Below are 11,652 nucleotides of genomic sequence, written 5' to 3'. Positions count from 1 at the left end.
GGTGCACCGTGTGCCAAAATCTAAGGATGGTGAAATTTTCTTTCAGTTCTCTAAGGAGGAAATTCAACGCTCAGCAGAACCTTTTAGATTTTCCATTATCTTGAAATTTCTTCGGAATCGTCCTTCCCTGGATGCCATTTAGGCACTCATTCAAAAGCGCTGGAATCTTGATGGCATTCCAGTTGTTTCTAACATGTCGCATCCTCGGAACGTGTTTATAAGAATGACTTCAGAAGAAGACTGCATGAAGGCCCTTTCACGTGAAGTTAATGATATTGACGGGATTCCATATCGTCCATTCCACTGGAGTCCAGATTTTAAGGAAAAAGAAGAGCCATCTATTGTACCGGTTTGGATGGTCTTGCCAGGTTTGCCTCTTAACTATTATCATGAGTCTTTTCTTAAAATTCTTACTACTCCAATTGGTAGATTCATTAGACGAGATAATCCCACTCGTTCTGCCACTTGCACTGACGGTGCCCGTATTTGTGTGGAGATGGATGCTGCAAAGGATCCGTTACCTCATTTTTGGATTGGGATTCCTGGACTGGGGTCTATCCGCAAACAAAAGATAATTTATGAAACTCTACTAGCGTTCTGTTCCAAGTGCAAAATACAGGGGCATAATGCAAGAACATGTCGCGCGGGGGAAAAAGATTACGGGACGGAAAGTATGGGTTCGACAACAAGAACCAGTTGTGGAAGAACTTGTTGTGGAAGAACCGATTGTGGAAGCACCGAAGGAAACTAAAAATCTTTTAGTAGTTGAGGAAAAAGAAGTTGAAGCAAATCAGAATTCTGAGGCAAATTTGGTAATAGGTGATTCCTCCATACCTTTGATTGAGGAGTTGGAAACGGAAAAGGATCATGGTGAGTCTCCTGTTATTGAGGTTCCTGCAGAGGAAATCAATAATAAGGAGGTGGAGAGAAATGATGTATGACTGGTATGTTCTTCTCGGTCAAAGGAGTTGGACACGAGTTTGAGGGAGGTGGAAGTAGTTCCTTGTACTGAGGAGAGGGAGGTTGATAAATTGCAAGAGGAAGAGGTTTGCTTGGAAGAGGGGTCGATGTCTAATCCGGAACCAGAGTTACATGCATAAGTCTTTCTGCAAGATAAGGAATATCACACGGAAACAGAGGATGAGATAGGGAAGAGAAAATACCGTAAGAGGCAATTTGAGAAAATCAGGAGTTCTAAGAGGGTGATCACTCGTGCCAAAAAGTTATCTCAGTGATAGGGTCAATATTAGTCTGGAATATAAGGGGAATAGGTAATTATAAGGGACAGTTAAAGAGTCTTCTGAATAAATGTCAACTGAAGGTGGCAGTGCTGCTGGAACCTTTTCAGCGTGTTGATAAATCTCAGATGTTTATGTGGATGTTTCATTTTGATAAGGTAACTACTAATGAGGATTTCGGTGGGAAAATCTGGGAATTTTGGAAAACTGAAATGGATGTGCAACTGGTTAGAATGGGAACATAGTATTTGTCTTTACGTATAGACGATGGCTCTTCACATTTTTTGGGTACTTTTATCTATGCTAAGTGTAATAATATGAAAGGCAGCTGCTTTGGGAGGAAATGAGTTCGGCTAGAATGGGTGTGGAGCCTTATTTGTTTGTTGGTGATTTCAATATAATTCGTTCGGATGTGGAAAGGTGTGGTGGTAGTCCAAGGACAAGAGCTGCAATGGATGACTTTAATAGATGGATTCACCAGGGTGGTTTGTTGGAAATGAATTCTCAGGGGAGAAAGTTTTCATGGTGCAATGGTCAGCATGGATTATCTAGAGCTTGGGCTAAGTTGGATAGAGTGCTTCTTGATGCAAAGTTACTGATGGCATTTCCGAATTCACATTGTTCATATTTATCAAGGTTAACGTCGGATCATTGTCCCATGTTTATAGAATTCCTGAAAGATCCTTTTACTTATGGTCCCTCTCCATTTAGGTTTCAGCAAATGTGGATTGAGCACCCTGCTTTTATGAGCTTTGTACAGATGGTGTGGGATGAACCAGCGGTAGGTACGAGACTCATGAAATTAGCTAGTAAACTGAAAAAGCTTAAGGTGGCTCTTTGTGAACGGAACAAGAGGGTGTTTGGGCAGACCAATACTTAGATTGCTATTCTTGAAGGGAAGGTTAAGGGTCTTGAGCACTCGCTGCACAGTAATTGGGATAATGAGGTCGAGAGGGAGCTTGTGAGGTACTCTACTGAGTTGTCTACTTGGAGGCAAAGGGAAGATATAAGATTGGCTCAGATGGCTAAAATTAAGTGGAGAATGGAAGGTGATCGGAACTCAAAATTCTTTCATATTTGGTTATCCAATAAAAGGCATAGGAAAATTCATAAGTTGAGAACTACGGATGGGTTAGAGTTCAACTCACCAAAAGAAATTCATCTTGGTGCTGTTGAATATTTTTTAGAGTTCCTACAACGATCAAATCAGCCAAGAGAGTTGCCGGACTTAATTAACTTAATTTTTCTGGTTATTGAAGAAGAGGACTGTGTTTGGCTTAGTTGTGCCCCTTTGTTGGAAGACGTTAACTATCTCGTCTATTCCTATAAATAGTTCTCCTGGTCCAGATGGTATTGGTGCGGGATTTTTTATGAGCTGCTGGGAGGTGGTAAAAATGGATGTTTTGGGCGCTATCTAAGAATTTTTTCTATCTAAAAGCCTTCTGAGATTTTACTCAACTTCTTTCATTGTGCTTATCCCAAAGGTAGATGTGCCTTCGGGGTTTGATAAATTTAGGCCGATAAGCCTTTGCTTAGTCTTCTATAAAATTTGCTCAAAAATTATTGTGAATCGTCTGACAGGTCTTCTCCCCAAATTGGTATCTTTTGAGCAAGGTGCCTTTATACCTGGGAGAAGTATATTTGAAAATATTAATCTTACTCAGGAAATGGTTTATTCTTTGAACAGAACGTCTCATGGTGGTAATATTTTGATTAAAGTTGACATGGAAAAAACATATGATCGGGTGGAGTGGAATTTTTTGCTGGAGGTATTGAGGTGTTTTGGTTTCCCTCCTCCTTTTTGTGAACTAATTCATGCTTGTATTTCGAATGTATGGTACTTTGTGATGCTAAACAGAACGACGAAATGATTCTTTCAAAGGGGTTGGGGACTACGTCAGGAGGATCCCCTTTCGCCTTATCTCTTTATTATTCTTCAGGAGGTACTATCTAGAATTTTAAAACATAGTTTTATGGAAAAAAAGATTGGAAAATTTTTTCAAGCTAGAGGCACTCCTCATATTTCACATCTTATGTACGCTGATGACATTGTAATTTTTTTGAATGGAGGAAAGAAGTCGGTGAGGGAATTGTTAGGGGTGTTTGCAAAGTACAAAGATTGGTTAGGACAGAAAATTAATAAAGAAAAGACTGACAGGGTTCTCGGAAGGCTCGTTTCCTTTTAAATATCTAGGGGTTTCGATTGTCTTGGGGCGTCTTAAGCATGAGCACCTGGAGGAGATGGTTAACAAAGTCTGGAACAAAATCAGTGGTTGGAAAATGAAAATCCTATCAGCAAGAGGCCGGTTGATTCTTCTTTGACATGTCCTTTCTAGTATGGCTTTACATATTTTTGTGGTGTTGCAAGTCCCTCAATCAATTATTAAAGAGTTAAATCGCATGATGAGCACATTTTTTGGGGGTGAGGTAAATGGCAAAGGGAAAAAAAAGTGGATGGCATGGGATAGTATTTGTAAGCCAATAGAGGAGGGAGGATTGAGATTGCATAATTTGGAGGATATGCAAAAAGCATTTCATATGCGGTTTGCATGGAACTTAATTCAAGGAGAGTCTCTGTGGGCTAGGTTCTTTAAAGGAAAATATGTGGGCTCTTCACCTTGGTGTCTCATTGATAGAAAAAAAGGAACGAGGTTTTGGAAAATGATTGTTAAATGTATTCCCAGTGTCCTTAATAATGCAAAGTGGAGAGTTAGAGATGGGAACATTCTATTTTGGTATGATAAATGGAGAGATGGGGGTCCGTTAATTGATGAGTTCCAGATAGTGGGTAATCCGATGCTTAAAGTTAAAGAGTGTAAATTATCCAATAGTTGGGATGTGGAACTGTTGAGCACGATAGTGGGACAGGATAAGTTGGAGGAAATTATTGAGGCTTTGGCTGTTTGTAAGGAAGGGTCTGATGTATTGATCTGGATGAAGCATGAGAGTGGGAATTTTTCTACTAAATCCACTTAGGATTGCATTCGAATACAAGGCTCTAGTATGGAGTGGCATCCTTGGATGTGGCATAAGTTGCTTCCACTTAAGATTTCAGTGTTGATGTGGAAAGCATGGAACAATGCTTTGAGCGTAGATAATCGTCTTCAACGTATTGGAATCCCCATAGTTTCTCGTTGTGATTGTTGTGACGAAGGTAAGTATGAGGACCAAAACCACGTACTTTTCGAAGGTGAGTTTGCAAAGGAATTATGGCATTATTATGGAGCTATCTTTGGTCTTCCTCTTGGTCTTACTTGGAGGGAGACAGTAATAATTTGGCTTCGACGTGCGTCCTCAGTATCTCAAGTGCGGCTCATAGTTGGGCTTCTACCTTCCATTATTACTTGGCACCTTTGGAATAGAAGATGTACTGCTCGCATGGAGGGTAGTATTCAGTCTATTAGTTCGGTCAGGCTTTCTATTAGAAGTTGGATGCGTTTAGTAAGTCAAGATATGAAAAAGGTAAGTAAATGTTCTATACATGACTTACAGATTTTACAGATATTGAATATTCCGGCTTTGGTTTATGATAGGAAGTTTTTAAAGATAGTTGCTTGGCAAAAGCCAGCTCAAGGGTGGTTTAAGTTGAACACAGACGGAAGTAGTCTTGGTAACCTAGGGTCTTCAGGAGTGGGTGGTATTATTAGAAATGATCGAGGCCATATGGTTTACGCCTTCAATTATTATATTGGTTATGGTTCTAATAATACAGCTGAATTGTTAGCTGTTCTATAAGGTCTCAAAGCCTGTAAGGATCTGGGGATTAATTTTGTGAAAATTGAATTAGATTCTCAAGTAGTAATCTCATGGTGGAATAGGCGAAGGTGTGGGGTTTGGTACTTGGAAGATTTTTGGGAAGACTCTAGCACTTATGGATTCTATGGTGTGCATAGTTAGACATGTTTATAGGGAGGGAAATAAAGTTGCTGATTGGTTGGCACGAAGTGGTGCGACTGGATTGAACTCTGAATGGAGATTTCTCAGGGATGTGCCTAGGTTGCTTCGAGGATTAATCCGTTTGGATTTACTGGGTTTGCCATCTTTGTGTTGCTGTTAGTGTCTTTATTCATGTGGTTTTTTGGTTGGATTGGTAAGATTTTATGATTTTATGTTTTTGAGTTAACATTGTTTGTGGTTTTTTTTAGTATGTCTTGTCCTGATGTAGTTTTCTTTTGGTAAGAGGTTTTCAATTATTTTGACACCTGGTTTAGGATCTTCATGCTTATCTGTATCCCCAGGTGCCGATCTGTAACCTCGGTTTTTCTCCGCCACAAGTGAGGGTTTATTAATAAAATTTGGGACAAGGTCACTCATGGACAGGTGAACTTGGCTCTTCTATAAAAAAAATCTCATTCCATGACCCAATAGATTGTGCTTTCAGCGAGTATAGGCAACTCTTAGCTCTATCCTTCAAAGAGAAATGAAAGAACTTAAGTCTCACAATGTCATCAGTTGCATTGGGATTATGAAAAAACCGCAACTGCTTCCTCAAACTCCCTAATGTGCACATATGGATTTTCATTTTCCAAGCCATGAAAAGTAGGGAGTAACTGTATCATTTTACTTTTAAAATCCAGTTGGCGAGTATTAGCTGGAAACATGAGACATGATGGTGTGGTTGTGCGAGTAGGGTGGAGGTAATCATGAAGTTCTAGTGGGTTGATCTTCGTGTTCACTCATTTTTCGGGACTAGATGGATTGTCAAATAAAGGATTTAAAAAATTTGACTGACTCTCGCACAGGCCAACAAGCAAATCTACCCAAGACATCTCTATATTTGTGCATGCAAGGTAAAAAAAAGACAACACTAAAAGAAAAAAAAAACTACAAAAAGAAAAAGAAAATAAAATAAAGATGCAGCAAACTAAAAGACGGAATTTACCGCCTTTACAAACTGCTGAAAAGAATAACTATCTAACAATTTTTCTATCGTCTCCCCAGCAACAGCGCCAAAATTTATTACGCCCAAAGAATAATGTGGTAGTTGTAGCACAGTTTTGGAGTGTCGGCTCCATAGAAAGACAAATTAAAAGAATAGAAGAAGGAACAAAAAACTAAAGAAAAATATTAAATGATTAGTGGAGAACAAAGATTAATTTTAAAATATAAATTAAAGTGAAACAAAGTGACTAACGGAAAAAGTACTCAAATTTGGGATCCCTTGCACAAATCCGGTATTTTAATTATTATTAATTCATTGAATAACTCAATTGAGAACTCAAATCCCAAAATTCCCAATCGGAAGGTATAGATTTATAAACCAAAATTAAACCAAATGTAACCCTTTAAAAAATCATTCACTATTTTTAAAATATATATATTATTATCACTATTAAGAAAATCCAACGACGACAATATAGTCAAGGAGCTATATTGCAGCAAAGAATTAAATCAATATAAATAAATAATTGATCCAAAATAATCAAAGAGTTAATCCATTCAATAGAAAAAGTATGACTACATCCTTAAACAGAATAAATTCTATGATTATTTGGTGAAGAAAACATCAACAATGAATTGAGAATGATAAAACAAAAAAATTTTAATAATAAAAAATCAAATACATAAATTAAAAATACCATCTAATGTGCAAGTTCATCCTTAACACTAAAATATAATGGACAATAAAAATCTCAAGAGAAAAATAAAGCAAACGACAGTCATGGAAATTAATTTCATCTCTTCGTTCTTCAGTACTGAGCCGCCTCCCTTATTCTAAAAACTCCTTAATTTCGCACTAATGATATGCTCATATAGGGTAAGAAATAAACCCTAATGTCTTCATGATTCTCGCAATAAAAATTGCCTAAGTTTTATGACTTAACTTGGAAGCTACGTATGTGCTTCAGGAGTTCAAATTTTGAAATTCATATTTCAACAAATTTAGCCCTTTAAGATAGCTTTCCAATGCATCAAAAATTGCATCAATCCGATATTTGAGTGGAAAGTTAGGATTAAAATATTAAAGTATGTCCAGCTTGTCTCCTAGTGCTTTTTAGACTCCGACTTTTTCTCTTTATCCGATTTACTCTCAAACTCCATCATTATCCTTATTTGAAGAGTCCTACACTCGTTGAAAGTTTATAGGTTGTTCTAACGTCTTGCCCACTTGAAAGTCCTTTAAATTTGACTGGACTTTGACTTGCCCTTTTATAACTCTGAAACTAAATATAAAAATCTGCTTAGGAATATCCCAAAGTAAACAAGAATATAAATTAATTCTTATGATTTCTATTCACTTTTTAGCATTTTAGTTCCATAATAGGGTATTTAGAGTGCACTTTCGTACACTCATCATGAGCCAACATCCATTTATTGCATTATTGTTATTACATTGGGGTTACACAAAGTATTTTCTTAAATGCTTTGCATTCCATGGGTGAGGTAACTCCTTTCCTCGGATATCCATAAGGTGGTATGATCCCTGTCGGTGGCTTGTTATTACACTGTGGGGGCCTTTACACCGTGGTCCAAACTTTCCTTTATTTGCAGTGGTGACTCCCATTTCTTTTAGTACTAACTCTCCCACTTTGAAAGATCTTACCCTTACTCTCTTATTGAAGTACAGTTCCATTCTTCTTTTGTTGGCTGCCATTTTGATTTCTGCTTAGACTATTTTCATCGAGTAGATCAAGGCTTTCTTCTAGTATCTCGATGTTCTGACCTTCAATAAAGTGCCAGATTTTATGTCTCATCATCCCTACTTCTACAAGTACTATTGCCTCTTTCCTGTAGGTCAAGGCAAAGGGCATCTCTCTGGTTGGGGTTTTGACGGTGGTCATGTATGCCCAAAGTACTCCCTCCAATTCCTTGTTCTAAGCACCCTTTTTTACTACTAGGTGTTTCTTTAGGATGCCCATTATTGCTTTGTTTGTAGCTTTGACTTGCCCATTAGTTTGGGGATGTTAGAGGGAGGAATATTTGATCTTAATTTGAAGCTCAGTTGTGACGCCCCCAAACCTTGCTTGGGATTTGATGGAGACTGAAGTGTCAGGACATGTAACTCAAGGCTATACATCCCTCATTCATGACAGTTAACATGTAATGCACCTAACATGTTTCTAATAGTATGCAATAATCGCAACAAAAAAAGGTTCAAGTCTACGTAAACATAGAGAAATTTATGTATTGTACCAAATGAAACAACTATTAAAATCCCAACGTACTTGTTTTGAAACTTTCAAGATACAAAATAAGGATTTCAAACCACAACCCTTACTACTTTGTTTACCAAAACTCCGAGATACGTTAAAAGAAACTATTCTCTTGGTGGACCTAGGGTTCAAATTGCTGTATCTCCAGACTTTGAGTGACCTCTTGGGCTTCAACTGTACACCCCCATGCCTATATTATATAGTCAGTCATTTAATCCATCCGGTTCTCCATAGTGAGAGCTTCCTCACGCTTGGGTGGCCATTGCGACATATGATTCTTGGATCTCCCTAAGGAAGCGCTAGGTAGCCTTTAGACAAGAATAACAAAATAGAATCGGGCGTCAAGGGTAAACTCATCCTCGATGAGGTCAGGCAACTCCTCCATCTTAAGTTAAGTTTTTGGATCCTGTTACAACTTCTACCATTCCAAAAGGAATGGTAATGGAAATTACCATATTGAGATTTCGTGAAATCTCAGTAAGTTAACAAAAAACATACAAAAAGATAACATAAGCATGTAAAGGCAAACCATGAGTATGACATGCATAGAACATGAATTTGACTCAAAAACTTGTTTCACTCTTGTATTCTTTTCGAAAGCATAACCCAAGTATTCTTGTAACGGAAATAGAAATAGTTATGTAAAAAGCCATTTTCAAATCATATTACTCACTCTTAGCATTTAAACCATATACAATGTGGGTGGACACCTCAGGGCTCCTCTACACATCAAAGGCTCCCTGCTAGTTACAGCATCACATGGTCGACCCTCTTGACTGGGTGTGAGTACTTCAGAGTTCGTATAACGCAGCAGTTCACAATTCGTCTTCACTATAATTTCACTGTGCTGCACCCATTAGCATTAGGTTCTACTTCGCTCCAAAGTCCTTTTAGAAGGACCTATTTGAAGTCTATGATTGTTATTCTTCAACTTAGGGGTTACTACTCCAATTTGAGCACTCTAGAGTGGAGCAAAGAGTTCCACTAGGATATCCACCCATCCTAGCATTTGGGGTTGGGACAAAAACTACTTTCTTTCTTTTTTCTTATAAAAAAAGAACACTCGAAATGTATGTGATAAAAACCTTTTTAATGCATGACCTGAACATGTATATCATGAGCCATGTGACTCTTATGCAATGAAATCATTTGCTTGTGTCATATATCGAAGTGCATCACTTTTACGGCTTGAAAGAATTAGAACATACAATATCCTTGTATTAAAAATAACATGTAAAAGTTCAACCAAGCATTCTACGTTACTCAGAATGCAAACTTAGCATTTAAATGAACAAGCAATATTTGAGCATGACAAGTATGTACAAGACCGAAAACATAGCTTGTGACAAGTAATAATTCCATAATCCAATTTGATTGATAACATGCATACAAAGGTAAGTTAGAAACTAACTTACAAATATCTGAAGTAAAGAAATACCAACAATCAAACAAGCTAAAAATGTAGGTTTGAAATATTAGACTTTGTGAAATCAATGAAACCCTAATACGAGTGTGTGTTTGTGTGTTGTGTTCTAGGGTCCACCCTATTCGGTTCTAGAATTCCTTTCCCACTTGTATGACTTCTCATCAGCTTGGGCCTTGAGGGAATGCACTAGGCTGAATGATGGTTGTACCCTCTTTTCAAAGATTTGGTCTTAGTAGTTTGCTAATGTGCATGGCGTGTGTGTAAGAAGCACTCATCTTGTCGGCTTATAAACTCTTATGGCTGAAAGCCCTTACTAGAAAGAAAACCCTTACTTCGAAACTCTAGTGGTGGCCAGGGGTCGCCTAGCCTTCCAAAAGGGCTTCTTCCTTCTGTTTTTACTAATGGTGGTTCAATTTCCTTGAGGAAACCCTAGACTCTCACTCTTGATAAGCTTCATCAAGTTTGAATCAAAGGTTCCCATCATTCCCATGACTTGAGACCAAGTGGTGTCTTAGGCCCCGTTTGGTTGATTGACTCAACTATGATCAACTCAGTTCAGTCTAATTTTAAGCTAAGTCTAACATCCAAACACCCAACTCTCAAATTACTAAACTCATCTCAACTCAAAACCTTTTTACACGTGGGACCTACAACATTTTCAATTCAACACTTCTTTACACGCGGGACCCACAACTTTTTTCAACTTTCCATAAATATATCTAAACTCATCTTAACATTCAAACACATTTTTTTAATCTTAGGTGGACCTCACAAAACTCACTCCACCATCTCAACTCACTAATATTCATAAAGAACTCAACTCAGCTCAACATTCAAACGCAACCTTACTCACCTAAACCAAATCCTCTTCAACCCAAGGAAACCCTTGTGTGTTTAAGGGAAGTGAGTGTAGTAGAAGCTTTGGTGGTTCTTACCGTGTGGTTCTCTCCAATGTAGAGTTCCTTCCTCTCCTTCCTAAGCCATGTGTGTGGAGTATGTTTGGATGGAAAGAAAGTACGGGGTGTGGGTTGTTCTTCCTAGGGTGGACATGTTTTAGAGAGAGGAAGAGAAAAATCTAAAGTTAGAAAAACAACCTTTGGGTATTCTCTAAAGGTGTAGGCGTCGGCCCTTTAATAGAGCCCTTAAATACCTACTCAATTTCCCCCCCACACACACACTCTCTCTCTCTTATCATTACTCTGATTCTGGAATCCAAATGGCCTGTGTGCATAGGCACCATGTGGCATGTCCCTTTCTCTTTTGGCTGAAATCCTCATTTCTTTCTCTTCATTAGGGTTGACCGGTCCGATTTGGTCCAGTTTTAAAAATATTTTAGAATCGAACCGGTATATACCAATTTTGAGATTTGAAGAACTGTTACCGTACCGGTTACACCCCTAAACCGATACTCCTAGTTTTACTATTTATGGTCCAGCTCGGTATGATTTTCTTGGTATATTATATAATATATATATAATATAGTATATTATAGTATATAATAATATAGTGATAATATATTACAGTATATTATAGTATATATTATAATTTTATTATAGACTATAGTGATATATTATAGTATATTATAATATATAAGAATATAGTATTAGTATAACTATTAATACAATAGATTATAAGGATATAGGATTTTAAAATTTAATATTATATTATTTAGTAATTTATCATATAATACAAAATTATTTTATATATAATTATATATAAAAATTATATATAATATAAAAATCATATAAAATATATAAAAATCATATAAAAAATTAAAAAATATACATATATGTATATATATATATATATGAACCGGTTTGGTCTGGTTCTATTC

Source organism: Juglans microcarpa x Juglans regia, chromosome 3D (assembly GCF_004785595.1).
Source record: "Juglans microcarpa x Juglans regia isolate MS1-56 chromosome 3D, Jm3101_v1.0, whole genome shotgun sequence".
NCBI classification, from domain to species: Eukaryota; Viridiplantae; Streptophyta; class Magnoliopsida; order Fagales; family Juglandaceae; genus Juglans; species Juglans microcarpa x Juglans regia.
The sequence above is the reverse complement of the archived record's forward strand: the minus strand, read 5'-3'. Positions refer to the sequence as shown.